The sequence below is a fragment of the Amblyomma maculatum genome, chromosome 8 (assembly GCF_055883805.1).
Source record: "Amblyomma maculatum isolate TAMU_Amacu chromosome 8, ASM5588380v1, whole genome shotgun sequence".
Lineage (NCBI taxonomy): Eukaryota > Metazoa > Arthropoda > Arachnida > Ixodida > Ixodidae > Amblyomma > Amblyomma maculatum.
In genome coordinates this window covers 117762598-117778335 of record NC_139351.1, presented here as the reverse complement: position 1 = coordinate 117778335, position 15738 = coordinate 117762598, and the positions used below count along the sequence as shown (strand labels likewise).

General features: G+C 46.5%; 1 protein-coding gene across 1 annotated transcript in view; it reads left to right on the top strand.

The window, feature by feature from the left end:
• LOC146182297 (tyrosine-protein kinase transmembrane receptor Ror2-like) overlaps positions 1–15738 on the top strand; it is a 502076-nt gene that overhangs the window by 161497 nt on the left and 324841 nt on the right. The gene's annotated exons all lie outside the window — the stretch shown is intronic.

Sequence of the window (15738 nt, the reverse complement as noted above, 5' to 3'; positions counted from 1 at the left end):
CATAAAGACACGCAGCGCGTCCTGGAAGGAATGAGAAGTAGCGAAGAAAGGAAAGACACGGGAGCAGTCCCACAGTGACTAGACTGCTGGCCTGTGCTGTGAAGGAAGAGTGGAAAGGGGTAAAACTGTTTAGTTGTTAATTAAAACGCTGGCAGCGCTTACACCTGTTCAGTAAATCGCAAAATCTTGATCTATCTGTTATAAGGAGTCCTAAAAGTGCGTTGTACATTCGGGGCCAGCGTTCGAGCTGTCTCGGAAATTACGAAACAAGCGTAAACAGTGCCATTTTTCTCTTTCCGCTGGAAGGACACTCTGAAATGAAAAGACCGGGTTTCCCAACGAATGGCACAGCTCCCCTGTGCAGTCGCGAAAGCCGTGGTGCGAAAAGTCGCTATTTGTACGTATCACACGTAGACAAAAGACATGAACGTACGTCAACACTCACAGTCACAGATACAGCAGCAAGAATTGGTACGACACCCACACAAAGTATGTGGAAATCAGCCATGTACCTTTGTTTTATTGAATATAGTTCCTTGCCGCAGTAGACTATTGCTGAATTTTCTCCTCGAACCGCTTGATGAGGGACAAACCAATTCCGTAGGTTGCCGTTTACCGCTAAGAGCTATTTAATGTCCATTTGTCCCAATTATCCTCGATTATAGAACTGTGGACAAGAATCGGTAACACGAAGAGCAACACGTCTACAAATCTAGTTTAAATGCACTTGTCTTCAACTGCGTACTTGTTTGGCTGTGCTTCTCAGCAGTGAGATTTTCTATTGCGACACCCTCTGTGCCATCAATTACAGGAACGGTGGAACATATAAGGGAAGGGGCGAAAGGAGAGGTTTTATGCTTCGAACCTTCAGCGCTGAGAGCCCAGTTCTAACCGACGCCCTTTTCTCCGCATACACGCACACAAAAGCACGCACACGTGTACGCATTCTAAAAGAAGCTTTCGGAGGCGCTGTCAACTTTAATTTACGTGTTGTTATAAGTAGCGCGATGACACAGGCAAAGAAAGGGAATAGGTATGTTTGTACAAGCGATGGAATAGGGACAAGCCGGCAAGTCTTTTTTGGGCAACGTTTGCAACCCAGAAGTGAGGTAATGACCACTAGGAGGTTGCTATTTTCGCGCAGTTCTGCACATTGTCCTGGACAGGTTGGCAGTGTCGTACCAGCCGGGATACCTAGCGAGCAGAAACTGGCGCATGTGGAAAGAAAAAAAAAATCAATACAATAAATCACCACTCTGCGTCGCCTTTGTTTGTATGCTTTTCGGTTTGGTGCCCCTTCTTGGCGAAGTAGGTAATATATCATTGAAATATGTCCCACCGGTGTCGCGCTGTTTTTCCTTCTTCTTGCATACTTGTCCCAAGAATAACTCTTTGGGGACAGAGAGCCTTTTTTTAATCTAAGAATTATTGCTAAATATGCGCTGATTGAAGCTAAATATTGGTTTGGTTTGGTTTGGGGAGTTTAACGTCCCAAAACAACTCAGGCTGTGAGAGACGCCGTGGTGGAGGACTCCGGAAAATTCGACCACCTTGGTTCTTTAACGTGCACGGACATCGCACAGCACACGGGCGCCTTGCTTTTCGCCTCCAACGAAAAGCTGCCGCAGAGGCCGGGAAAGAGACTGTCCGCCTCTGGTGCATGAGTCTCTTTATGTGCGGCACGTCAGCCCTGAGCTAGTGTCAAATATTCGCTGTCCTCCAGCGGTACCGTTGTTCCGTTCGCTCACAGTAAGCTTACTATTCGCTCTAACCAGTGTTTTGAGTAACAGAAAACGGCACGGTTGATCTTGGAATACAGGTGGTCGAAGCGAGCTTTTCGTGAGTGAATAGTGAATCTGTGTTCGCTGAGAACATCAGTTACCGAATTTGTGGAACGCGCCCTCATTGCCGCACAAAAGTTATTTGCAAAGTTCAGGCACGCAGTCAAGGCGTCATTGAAATCCTTCCATTCATTAACGTAAAACAAAAAAAAAAAAAAAATCGACTTAAAATGATGCACCCTGGACATGGTTCTTTTAGTTATTTTTTTTGCACGTATACCTTACAACGTTTATCACCGCAGGCTGGCTTGGGTGCATTTTAAGCTCAGTTGAACCAGAGAGCAGCGGTAAACACGGCAGTACGCCGAGCCTGGTGATTTGTGTGCCCGCATGGCCCGCTGAAAGCGTTCCGCCCTGTGGTGCCTAGCGCTTGAACGAGTGGCGCGTAACGCTAGATACCGCAGTGAATCAACCAAAGGTACGTCTCGCCCGTGCGGTGCCTGTAATGTAAACTAATCGGGAACGGAAGGGGGGTGATGGACACGCGTAGCAGGAGGAAAGGAAAGATGACTGCCGTTTTCTAGTGTAGGTGGAGAGAAGGAATGTCGGGTACGAGTCCCGTGGGGTTTTCCTTCTGGTCCCGCCCTGGCTCCAACTTCCCTCAAGCTTCTCCCACCTCACAACCCTGTTCCCTATGGCAAGGTGCATTCAGTCGGGAAGTAGTCCCCTGTCCGCCGTCCCGGTAAAAGAGTGAAGTTAAGCACGTCCGCAATAGTGGGAAGGTTCTCAGAAAGCGGGGGAAGAGCAAAGGAGGGGGGGGGGGGGGGGCAGGGAGGTGCAATGGCAGTCTTTTATTTGTTTTTCTTATCTCCACGGCCGGCGTCACGTGACCTCCCCCTTTTTCTAATAGGACAGAATTAAATTACGAACTTTCGCCCTCTGACACCCTGGAAAGCCCCGCTTGCGTGGTTTTCGGCTGCGCCGAATGCGACCGTGACAGGGATCTTCTTATGGAAACTAGGGCGAGGACAAAGATGGACAAAGATGAGTATGTACGGGAGTGCTGTGCGCACATATATAGGGGGCGCTGTTACGCTTCTGTTGCTCTTGCTGCCGGCTTGTATTCGTTCCTGCTTCCGCGACCGTCTTTCGCTGCGCCCCGGTGCATAATTAATCCTAGCTGATTATGGCGTGGGGTGAGGCTGGAAACCAGGGAGAAACAAAATTAAGGAACGGTAGCGGGCGCTGAAGAGAGGTGTAACAACGGGAAGTCGCGGGCAAAATAGGGAGATGTACTGGGGAGAAAAAGACGAGCGTGCAGTGTCTCTCACGTGGGATGCTTTCAAGCGCCCTTGCCGCCACCGCTACCACCTGTCTGTGGACGTGGAGCAGTCTTTATTTTCTGTCCACATGCTCCTCTGTTCGCGCCACAGCTTGTCCCTGTCGTATGATAGGCACATCCTTCGAGCCCTCTAGCAGACGGTTTTCTGCGTGACGTGCTTTGTCGACGCGCCCTCTTTTGGGTGCCACGACATCCTTTCTGTGAAGACAGCATCCAAAAACGCAGTGCAATGATAGGGGCCAGTTGGTTGACCAAGATGCGTCAGAAAGACTTGTCTTGCTCTTTCAAGCAAAGAGATTTATTTTTTGAGTGACTTTTGAGTGACTTTTGAGTGACTTTTGAGTGAAACAACCGAGGGGTTGTTTCACGGGAATGCTTTGTTTTCGTCATATTTGTTTTTATCTGGGCCTTGGAGTAAAGGCTTAGGCTGAGTTGTGAGTCAGCGTTTGTCCTGTGGCTTCCTTTTATCTTGTCCTTTGTCTTCCTGTTCGCGCTGTTTATGTTAACAAGGGCCAGTCGGTCCATGCATGTTGGTTTTCAGCGCGCTAGAACATACTAATAGTTGAAAAAAAAAAAAGAAAAAGAAAACGTGAAAACAAACAGGACGAACAGAGCGCGCTCTGTTCGTCCTGTCCGTTCTCACCTTTTTTTCAGCTTTTAGTGTACCCTAGCGCGCTCAGAATCAATACCCAAAAAGGAGCGGAGTGATCTAGCCTTGTTACGGCGACAAAACAGCTGTCATCTCTGTTAATAATAATAATACAAATACTACTACTACTACTACTACTACTACTACTACTACTACTACTACTACTACTACTACTACTACTACTACTACTACTACTACTACTAATAATAATAATAATAATAATAATAATAATAATAATCACCACCAGCCTGACGTTACCCATTTCAGGGCGAGGACCTCTCTCATATTCTTCCAATTAAGCCGGCCCTGTGCTGGCTGCATCCACTTGACCCCTACGAACTTCTTAAACTCATCCGCCCACCTAACTTTCTGCCGTCCCCTGCTACGCTTTCCTTCCCTTAGAATCCAGTCTGTTACCCTAAGCGACCATCGGTTATTCTCTCTTCGCACTACATGTCCTGCCCATGCCCATTTCTTCTTCTTAATTTCCACTAGAATGTCAGTAACTTGTGTTATTTCTGTGACCCACTCTGCACGCTTCCTATCTCTAAATCTTACCCCTACCATTTTTCGTTCCATAGCCCTCTGAGTTGTCCTCACCTTATGTAGAACCCTCTTAGTTAGCCCCCACGTTTCATCCCCATAGGTGAGTACAGGTAAGATGCGACTGTTGTATACTTTCCTCTTGAGTGATACCGGTAAGCTGCTAGTCATAATCTGCTTGTGCTTACCAAATGCGCTCCATCCCAATCTTATTCTTCTTTGTTACTTCCTTTTCATGGTCAGGATCTGCGGTTACTACCTGTCCTAAGTAGACATATTCGCCAACTACTTACAGTGCTTCGCTACCTAACGTAAACTGCTGTTCCTTCCCGAGGCTATCGAACATTACCTTAGTCTTCTGCATATTGATTTTCAAGCCTACCTTTCTACTTTTCCTGTCTAGGTCATCAATCATTATTTGCAGTTCATCCCCCGAGTTGCTTAGCAAGGCAATGTCATCAGCAAATCGCAGATTTCTGAGGTATTCTCCATCTACCCTTATCCCTAACTGCTCCCATTCCAAGTCTCTGAATACTTCCTCTAAGCAAGCTGTGAATAGTACTGGGGAGATCGTGCCTCCTTGCCTAACACCTTTCTTTATAGGAATTTTGTTACTTTCTTTATGCAGAACTATGGTTGCTGTGCAGCCACTATATATAACTTCCAGTACTTTCACATACGGCTCGCCTACACTCTGATTTCGCAATGCCTGCATGACCGCCGAGGTTTCTATCGAGTTAAATGCTTTCTAGTAATCAATGAATGCTATGTATAAGGGCTGGCTATATTCCGAGCATTTTTCTATCATCTGGTTGGTGGTATGGACATATCATTACATTACATACATTACTACGTGTTTATTCTTCTTTTGGTATGCTTACCGGCTTTTGGTTTGGCTGCATTGTGCTGGCCTGTCAAAGATTTCGCCTCAGCGGTAATTGCTCATTGTCTAACGCTCCGTTTCGCACAGCGCGTCGATGCACAGTCGGGCCTGTTTGTAACGAGCGATTGTTGCATGACGTGTGTGCTGGATTGGCGCATGAGCGGTTCCAGCTATGGCGTTCTCAATCGGAGGCTGATGAGGTGCACTGAATGGTAAGCACCTAGGCAACGTAATACATGAGCCCAAAATAGGTATTGTGTTGGCAGTGTCCCCCTCTATGTAGATTTATATTTTGTCCTGCTCATGGTTTAATGGGGTCCGACGCATGGTTTGCGCTAACTTAATGTGGGCTCATTATTTTTGAGTTGTTAGCTGAGTGTCCTCAGGAGCGCTTCGTAGGCGCGACTCAAATTATTTTTCGGCGTTTTAAAATTGTTCCTCTACGGTATTTTTAAGAAAGAAAAAGGTTCGTCGTGGCGGAGAGCAGGGACTTATGTGGTGGACCTATCAATTCAAAAAGTTATAAATGTCCCGGGCTTGCCGTTTAATATTTGTTCGGTCATGAGTTCCGTCGTACTTCGTCCTAACCATCCTCGCGTTCGCGGGAGTTTTTCAAAAAACGGCGCGGTCAGTCCATATTTGTTGTCTGCGCCCTGGCACTTGTGCGCGTTACGCCAGGTGTGTTTATCGCTCCACGCTCACCTGCATATCCTTTATCAATCGCCTTTAATTTATTCACGAGCGCATGCAAGCATGTATGCAACACGCACGCACTCACGCACCAATCTCTGTCCCTCTCTCTAATGGAAAAGCTAGCCTGCACTGAAGGCTCGATCATATGCGGCTTATGCTTGTCTTATAATTATTTTCCCCCGTCTTTGTCGCACTGTCCCTGTGCCGTAGTCTTTGAAGAGACAGGCTAGGCTGCCAAACAAAAAACCACCCAGAGTCAAGCGAAACCACGAACTGGCTACACGCAGGGGTTGGAGGAAGAAGACGTGTCTGAAATAACCGTCACTTGTTTGTCGACCGGGACAGCCTGTGCGCCCGCATCTCACTATCTCGGCGAGTAACAAGAAGATAGAGAGGCGCGTGTGCGGGTTTGAAAAGACTCCGATGATGAGGGTAAGCGGGTTTAAAGGGAGAGGGTGAAAGAGCGCGTTCGTACAAAAGCCGCGAGCTCAAGGCGCAATCGAATTGGGAGCCAGATTTGGTCGGATAAAGGGTATATAAATAGATATATACACACACACACACACACACACACAGTGTGGCGCGGTACGGCTCGGAGCTTTTGAAAGCGCGCATCGCACCGGCGAGCAACCCTATCTGTAACCCCGCTCTCGTATATTGGCTTGGAGGGATGCGAAAGGGAAGATGAAGAGGATGAGTCTCCTCTTTCTATTCTACCCAATTCTTATAACGTTCCTGTTCGTCTCTTTTTCCTATTCGGATACAACTGTGTGCCCCGATTTATTCAGTCGGAGGCGGGTCCCGGACAAATTCGAAGTCCGCATGGCTGCGCTGCTAGTGGCGTTTTCCTTTGTCACCGCAACGCCGAGCAGCTTTCACGGTGTTTCTTCGGTGATTGTTAAATGCGCCTTTCTTGAGTAACCTAACTGGCGGCTCGTTGCGTGATTCGAAGTGCTCTGGAGGATCGTTAGGTGTCAGCGACATGCGAAAAGTCGGGTCCCGCAAGAAATTGGTGGGTGGAACTCCTCTTGCACGCTAGAGAGAGCCTGTCTTTGCTCGACTTGCTCGGTTTTGCGGCGACGCTTTGTTCTTGGCAACAACGTTCACTCTCTCGTCACCGCGGTACCAACTCTAACTCTAAAGAGTTCTCCAAAAGCCTCGGAGAAAGCGGGAGATTTTGACAAGTCAAGCACCGCGAGCTTTCTCCGCGTCTGTTCTCCGGCATCTTCCGGTCTCTGCCTTTTAAGTTCCAGCAGTGTTTTTGTTCTTAGTCCTGTTGCTCGATGCCATGCTTTCGCCTCCGGCTTGGCGCAGTAGTGCGTTCACGTTGTGAGAAGAGCCGGAAACATTTCTCTTTCTCCTTTGTCTCCTGATAGAAAGATGGGGAGAGGAAATAAACATTCATCCACCGCCAGCTTCTTCGCGCGGATGCTTGCACGCTGGCCTCTGTTCCGGTTGGTGCACACTTCGGGTGCCGGAAGCTTCGAATGAAAATCGGCTTACGCGTTAAGGCTGAGAGCTTCCGGAAAATCCATAATCCCGTCGCACTGAAGTGGCTGTGCTCACTGCCTCCACTGTGCGCTGTCGACCCTTGTTATAGGTTGTTCTTGTTCTTTCAAGTTGGGCGCAACGATTTGTGACTGCTACAGTGCGTCAGCGTTTGCTGTAAACATTTAGGCCGAACAACGCCTGAAAGTATTAGCTTGGAGTGTTGCCAACGGTCTCTTTTTTGCTGTTTGGGTTGCTACGTGTCTGACGCCCGTTTACGAGAAACAGTTGCGAGATGCGCTCTGCTTAAGCCGCACTTACTGCGTACGTGCGCTATAAGCTCGTATACAGGCCGATTCCAACGACGGCTGGTTATGATCGTCCACTGAAAAGTGGCAAGTCTGTAAGTGAAATTTTACGAGAAAAGCAAGATGCGAAGATGTAAGCCGTATTGTTTTGTGGACGGTTTCGGATTAATTTCGTCTCTTTGGGCTTCGAACGTGGGCGAAAATATTCGTTTTTCCGCATTTTTACTGCGTTTGCCCAAGTTCAAATGGGGGACACCCTGGCTGAGATGGAACTTGCGGACTTATTCGAGCTTTGCATCCGAAACCCATAGTCGCTGGTACCATAGCGGTTCACCCGACGTCTTGTGTGTCTGTGGCGTCCGCGTCTGTACGCGCCCTTTTCGCGTCTTTCATGACCGAGGACAAGGCACAGGCTTGGCTTCCCCCGCTAGGCTTAATGGGGACCGAAGTCGCGAGTCGATTGTGATAACTGAAACTGTGAGATTACGATATCCGAGCCCGAGAATTGTATTATTCCGACATCATTTCTCAGATAACATTAATACATTAATGAGATATGAATTTGAAAGCATTTCTGCCTGCGTTCTGATCAAGCCTCGCAGTATTTCGAGCGCTTGAGAGCGCATTCTCCCCTGAACTAATTTGTTGAATATGTCTGTCACGTGGTTCTGAATGCGGATCGTCCCAGTCGGAAAAACGCAACAGCAGTAGTTCACCGGGTACATTAGTTACTTACTTGAAAAATAGGGCCGAACGTCGCTCAGTTTCGCGCTGTTCGTTCTGAACTTTGTCTCGCAGTGTTTCGGCACTGAAGTCGAAGTTGCAGCTTCTGTCTCCATTTAAGAGCGGTGTTGTAAATGCGCCGTTCTCCTTCAAGGCGCCATAAGCAATTAATGGGGACATCTATATTTGCACGGACGCAATGACGATGGATTGAAACATACAGTTACTCTAGTAAAACGACACCGCTTCTTCTAGCCACTCGTAATTATGCGGTCTGGTGACGTCATTTCCTTGCAGCCAATTAATTTTATGAGCGTAGACCTTATTTTTTTTCCAAAGAAGCTTATGCTGCTTTCGCATTCAAAATCAACCAGCTTAGTTATTGCTAAAGTGTAAAGTGGTTCAATGTATGGAAATGGCTGGCCAGTGAAAAGAATGCGTCGGAGTAGTGTTCATAATCGACAATATTTTCTTCGTACGCTTCGTACAGTACTGTGCAGTTGCTAGAAATTGAAAGCGGCAATACCGGCAGGTGCCGAATTGAAGCCATGCCGACACTTTCTTGTGTCTGTCGATATGCGACATTGAAAACTGGCTTCGGGGTTCGAAGCTCATTACTGGGAGACGTTTACTCACAGGCTTATGTAGCTGATGTATCTAATTAGACGGCAGTTGTGGAGGAGCTCGTCAATAAGCTGATATCTAATAAGTGTCCCTGAAACCACTGCGCTGATTACTTCTGAATTGCTTGGGAATTTGTCATGGTACTCAGTAAGCAACGCACTATTATTGACCACGATGCCACAATTTGTTTATTTTGAGTAAATTTTATTCATCCTTACTCTTCCCCTTGTTGTGCCTGTTTCGCGCGGGACGCCTTGCTAGGTGACTTCCCGCATCTCTTGTAGGTATCGACGATTTCTTTCGAGGAGCTCCTCTTATCTGACAGGACAGATTGGCAAGGCGAGGGCGCACCGGCTGACCGCCCTCAGCGCTTAGTGCGCATTCGCGTAGTGCTTCGATTGGACCGGCTTCGGTTTAACGTTGGCGCAACGCCGGTTGGCCGCTTTCGAGTTGGGCTCTTTCTCGGCAAGCTGGCGCCCTAAGGGGGATATATTGCTGCAAAATTCGGGTGAAGAATCGATTCGATCGATCGATCGATCGATCAATCAATCAATCAATCAATCAATCAATCAATCAATCAATCAATCAATCAATCAATCAATCAATCAATCAATCAATCAATCAATCAATCAATCAATCAATCGATCGATCAATCAATCAGTAATTAAATAAATAAGTAAATAACTAATTAAATAAATAAATCAAATCTTTCAATTCAGTAGTCATAAACAGCGTCTTTGGACCGTACTATAATGGCTACTATGAAATAGGCCAGGCGTATAACTGTGGTTTGGTACTGAAACCCTAGGAACGTGTTTCACGCAGCCCATAGTACACCTACAAGCCTACAGACAGGCCAGAAAGGCATACCCCACACCTCACGAAACGCTAAACAAAGCGGAAGAACTAACCCTGCTCCTCTTCAAACCGGTACTCTCGTCATCTAAACTCCACCAGTAGTACCGTTCACTGTACAAACCAGAGTGCATACAAATAGATACGACCTTTTACATGGTGTGGGCAGGGAAATTTAATCCCGCTATCGAGGAACCCAATCCCAATCCCAATCTCGAGCAGTGGGAGACCATTCTGCAAAGCGAGGATTCCGACCAGCTACGAGGACTGGTTGGCAGTGCGGCGCATGCCACTGGGCTGCCGGACTAGGCGAACCAACTAGGCTCCTAGCATTTTCATGAATTGAGAAACTTCTTAATCAATCCATTGTCAAATATTAATGGATAAATTCAGACAGGCTAGTGACACTGTCAGCCGGGACACTGTTGGCTATGCGCTGTCGCGCGTTAAGAGCTGAGTTTAGCTATACCTTCGCTGTGATGTTTTCCTATTTTCTCAGGGTATGAAACACTGTGCCGTAATATGTAGCCTCGCAGCCATTTCAGTAGTATAAGAATGCTAGCGGTAATTAAAGCTAGAGCCCCGTAAAACTATCAATCTTTCTTGAACCATGACGATCTCGTTTATTAATAAATAAATTTTAATAAATAAATAAATAAATAAATAAATAAATAAATAAATAAATAAATAAATAAATAAATAAATAAATAAATGCCCTGAGGCAATAAACTTCGCAAAAAAAAAAATCTCGTTTATTAATCCCAATTTCGAAATTGCTTGAGGCTAGGGCGTAGAGGAGGGGGGCGGGAGGGGTTAGAGGATCATTTTGTTTCTTTTGGAGATCGATTGAGAGATCAACGAAGAAAAAAAAAAGATGGCTGTGGAGAGAAGGCAGGATTAGTTCCTCGCTCCGCGAGCAGAGCGTGAAAAACAAAATAAAAAAAAAACTAACATTTCCGCTTCGCGTCGTTAAGAACGCTTCATTTTCCTTTGTCTCTTCTCGCGTCATTGAATCCAGTCACCTGATTAGTTGCTTTTGATTTATTCTTTTTTTTTTTATACAGCCTTTACTGTCATCTTTATCCCTTCATTTTCCTGCTTCGCTCGTATCCTTTGGTTATTACTTTCGCTTCGTCCGCGAGCGTCTCCAACGTGGGAGCATTTCTCGTACCTTCGGTACTTGTGACTCAACAAAATACAAATTCGTCCTCGCTTTTTCCTGACTCGAAATACATCATTATCAGACCGAAGCTAAGTCGCATTCCGTTCTTCCTAACGCCACATGCGCCGTTAGCGTTCAGCTTTTAATCCCTTACCGTTTCAGTATTGCCAGGAAGGCCCTTCAAGAAGTGTCTATCCTTTTTTAATTGGAAACGGCAGGGACAGATAGAGCGGAATAGAGTGGTTACATTTCGGTGACGTAAATTCGTTTTTTTTTTTTTTTTTTCTTTGACTATACGGACCTGCTTGAGCAGTTAGCTTCGTTCCGTGATGCTTCGCCTCGTCGTTGTATACCGTTGCTGTCGGCATCTGCTGTGCTGGTACATATTATTACTGTTATTTTTCACTGATATCCTTTCTTTGTGCTTTAGTTTGACGGAAAAGGAAAAGGCGTGGACGAGGTTTATTAAACGACCAAATGATGATCTCGACGTCGTTATCTTGGGGTCATTAAAACGGGCTGGAGCGAGGGCATCGGATGGCGCTTTAACCGCCAGGAGTCAGAACTTTGGAGCGGTGAAGAGCGTTATCGCAAAAAGAAAAAAAAAAGAAGAGAAAAAGTGGCGGGAAAAATAATTATGTGAGAACTCCGGGCAGTAAGACGCTTTCTAGGATTGTTTCGTGACGTTTTTATTGCGCGATTTTTGTACTGAGGGCAATTTTAATTGACGACATCGGCGTCAGACAATTCTCTTGTGACATACGGGCGTTTTTTGTCCGGTTATTGCAACTGTATGTGTCTGCTTCGTACTTACTACTGTTTGTTTCAGATTTTTCTCTTCAATGATAAAAGCTAGTTTCTTTCATGTTTGGCGAGGAGTGAGGCATACGTTGCTGTGCTTTCTTGTATAGTTAATAGGAGGCAGTGGAGTTTATTCTACTGTTCTTCACGTACTTTAGCGTCTTTTTTGAATAATATGCCTTGGGCATTCGTTCATGTGATAAACTTCCCTGGCTTCGCTATTCGGATCACCTCACGTCGTCACAGAAATAAGGGCAATTGATCTCGTTTAACACTCGAATGCAATTCTGGTAGCCTGGCTTTCATTGCCTTAGTTATCGCTTTACTAGAGACATAACGATAGGTTGACGAGTTTTCTTGTGCTAATAGATAGCCTGATATCTTCGTGTGATGCCGTGAGTGGGCTTTGTTATCTTGTTTATAATTCTGTTGTCCTTAGCTCTCGGAGCGATAGCGTTCTCTAATGCGGGCATTGGTGCTTTGTTTTTCACAGCTAGTTTGCGTTGGCTTGCAATTAAGCCTTGACATGATCGGTACAGTCTGTGGGCTTTTATTCTTGCCTTGGTTCTTACGCACTATGACTGAACGCTCTAGAACTACAGTAAGTTTCGGTTGCAAAGCTACACTGTTTTTGACTAAATAACTTTGACTTCTTTTTTGTGGCACATGCCTGTACTTAATTCGCTTTGATGTATTGTTGTATTCTCCATTTATTCTTGAAACGAATATTTACGGTCGAGCTGCTTTGCGAACTTGCAATAATAATATTGGTTTCGATTTTTATGGGACTCCCCAGTCACTGTAATTAGCTAAATGCAGTTATCCTTCCCCTTTTCAGCGGAGATGATGTTCGTGCCGCTTATTTTAAGACAGCGAAAGGTTGCGAGCACTGCTCCTGCGAGTGCACTGTACGCATTCGCCGTGCGCCAGGCGCAAGGAAGAATCATGCCTTCTTTCTGGGCTGGGCACACTCTCTTGAACTTCCCCACACCGACGACCATTCCCTGCTCCGACCTTCTTCTCATGTTTTTCGTTCCCATCGGCACTTTCTCCCGGCGCCTGGCGCCTCATTATTCTTCTCGACTCCTCGTTTACTCCCCTGCTTGACCCAACGAACCGAAAACGCGAAAATGATGCCCCAACCTAGCTCGTTTCTCCTTACGGCTTCTAGCATCCTTCTTTTCTCTTGTTTTTCTTCTGATTCGCTAGCCGGCCTTCTAACCGGACAGCGGCAGTAGCCATCGCACTAAAACTTCCTGCCCCACCAAGCGGCACGCGGTAGTATATAATACCGCTCTGCGCATGAGTTCGCAGCGTGCTCTGAGGGAGTAGGGGGTGTCCTAGCTTTCTCTTATTTCTCCAGCAAGCTCCTTTTCCCCTTTTCCTTTTCTCTTAGCATCCGTGCCACGGAAACAGCGCATAACCGTGATTCCGTTTTGGAATGGGCACCTCAGTGCACTCCTTCCCTGAGCACTTTCTCCTTCATTCCCTGCCTCCTTGCCACCCCTCTCTCTCTCTCTCTCTCTCTCTCTCTCTCTCGAAGCTGAGGAAAGCTTTTGGTGAGCATGCTGACACTTCCACTACCACCATCGCCGACACCACTGCCCTCCGTACCATCAGTTATCACAGCCTCCTCTTCCTCTGCTTCTCTCTCTCGTTTCATATTGCTTCTATTTCCTCCGTTCCACCCAATACGCATGACGGCCGATCTTCGAAACGAATGGGCAAGTGTTATGTGAGCAACTCTTCCGTAAGGAAAGGAAGGGGTGCCGTGGGGAGTAAGGCGAAGAAGGGTCACTGACCGAAGTACATGTTTTCCCCTACCTCTTTACTCTGCTCTATATTTTTCTACGCGGGGTACCAGTACTCCTTTTGATTACCCTTACGGGTGAGCACATGAGCTTAGAGAACCGTCTTCTTTTGCCGCATGACTTTCCCCTGGCGGCGTAAGTCATAGTCTCCTCCTCCCCACCTCTCCCATTTTTCTACAGCAGCGACCGAAAGTGCGGCACTCGGCTCGACAGCGGTGCGAGACTGCGGTGGGGATGTGCCCCCCTATACGCCGTACTTAATATTTTTGTTTCTCGTTTTTCTCCCCTTGTCTGTCGTTATGAAGGCTCGAAGGCGGTGTGTTTCTGGGGATGGAGGTCGTCCGAGGTACTCCCGTGTGGCGCCGAAACGAAAGGCGGCATCCACTTCTTCCGAGTTTTGCTGCGCGCGAACTTGGAAGGTGGATGTAATGACTGTAATTCCGTGCTTTACAGAGTATTCTTAGCCTGTCAATGACCTGCGACACTTTATTGGTGTTGAAGTCGCATTCTATGAGATCCAGGAATCGTCGTAAAAAAAAGAGAAAAAAGTTTCTAGACAGCAGGGTTCTTTGAGAGCGAGCATAACATTACAACTTTGTCATTACCAAGACGCCACACTGAGATCGTCGCCTCTAACCTTTTTATTATTATTGAGAAAATAATAAAGAAAAGAGCATCTATCGACGTTTGATGGAAGAGCGAGTCAGTAGCAATCTAGCCGGTTCCGGTAATGGACGGCGCCTTTAAGTCGTGATGCGGAGAACTGTATAGCTCTACGAATTATTCTTGGTTACTTAAGTTCAATCTCATGATCGCCGCTATACAGAGCGCTTAGCAAAGACTTCAGCTGAATAAAAGCACTTCACCGAGAAGACATACAATGCCCGTAATTTATTGGAGACACCAGTACTGGTTGTTTATTTTTAGCTGCCACTGGTGTGCTTGATTTTGCCTGTTATACCACCCTCTTCTGAAAGGTTCTTTTCTGGTCGACTATTCCTTTGCCGGAACTACCGGAACCTTGGAAGAACGCTAGCGTTATCTTAACCCATGAAGGATGGGACACGTTAAGGACTTGAAAAATCACACTCCCAGCTGTCCGCTGCCTATACGAGGTATTTACTAAGGTAATCACTAATATAATGACGACTACTTTTTCTCCTATCTATAGGTCTCTTTAACGCGGAATATATCTGCTAGGACAGGTTATGATCGGAGATCTAGACCACGAGAGGGAAATAAATATAAGAATAACTATGAGAAAAAGGTGCTTAGTATCAGTTAGCGGTATTCGCCTAGGGACCAGAGATGTGGATTCTAACTTAAGTGATTGAACTTAAATAAAGACAATGCAGCGAGCTATTTAAAGTAAAAAAAAATTGCTGTGGCTTAGCTTTAGTTAAGCCCGGTAGGTTGCGAAAGCAATAATAGCATGGCTACGCTATAGTTCAGCTCGTAGTGTAGCCAATTGTGGTGTGTCATGTTGACCGTACGATTAACACAGGACACACATTATCTGACACACACACACTGTAGAGTGGGACCTTCTGTTCTTTAAGGCTCGCTCGGCACGTTCTACACACCTGGGCACTTCTCAGTCTTCTCGTCCCATTCTGGATAAGCTAGGTGAAGAGTAGGATACATGAGCTCGCTTACAGGAGTCAAGCAGTCGGTATGCCATAGGCGATCACACACCGAGCACACATTTCCGAAAAGGTTATTCGTGAATCGTTTATGAAATTCACGCGTAACCGAGTCAAATTCACTAACTCTTCTCGCATACTCTGAACGTCGTTGCCCTTCTAAGTCCCGCGTTGACACAGTGAAACCAGCCTTTACAAGTGTCGCTTCCCGTCTCTTTTTCAAACGTACAGCTCGTTCTTGCGATATCTCTTCTGCACGCCGTTTCCACCGGGTCTCGTTATACTTTACTTGTCGATCAGCATGACCAGCGCGCTCCTTTTCAAGCCGTTGTTGCCATTATTCTTCTGTTTCCTGAGCGCGTCGTTGCCGCCTTGTTGCATTCCAACGTTCTTGACTGCTGCGTGAACACGTCGACATAGAGTTTGCACTGT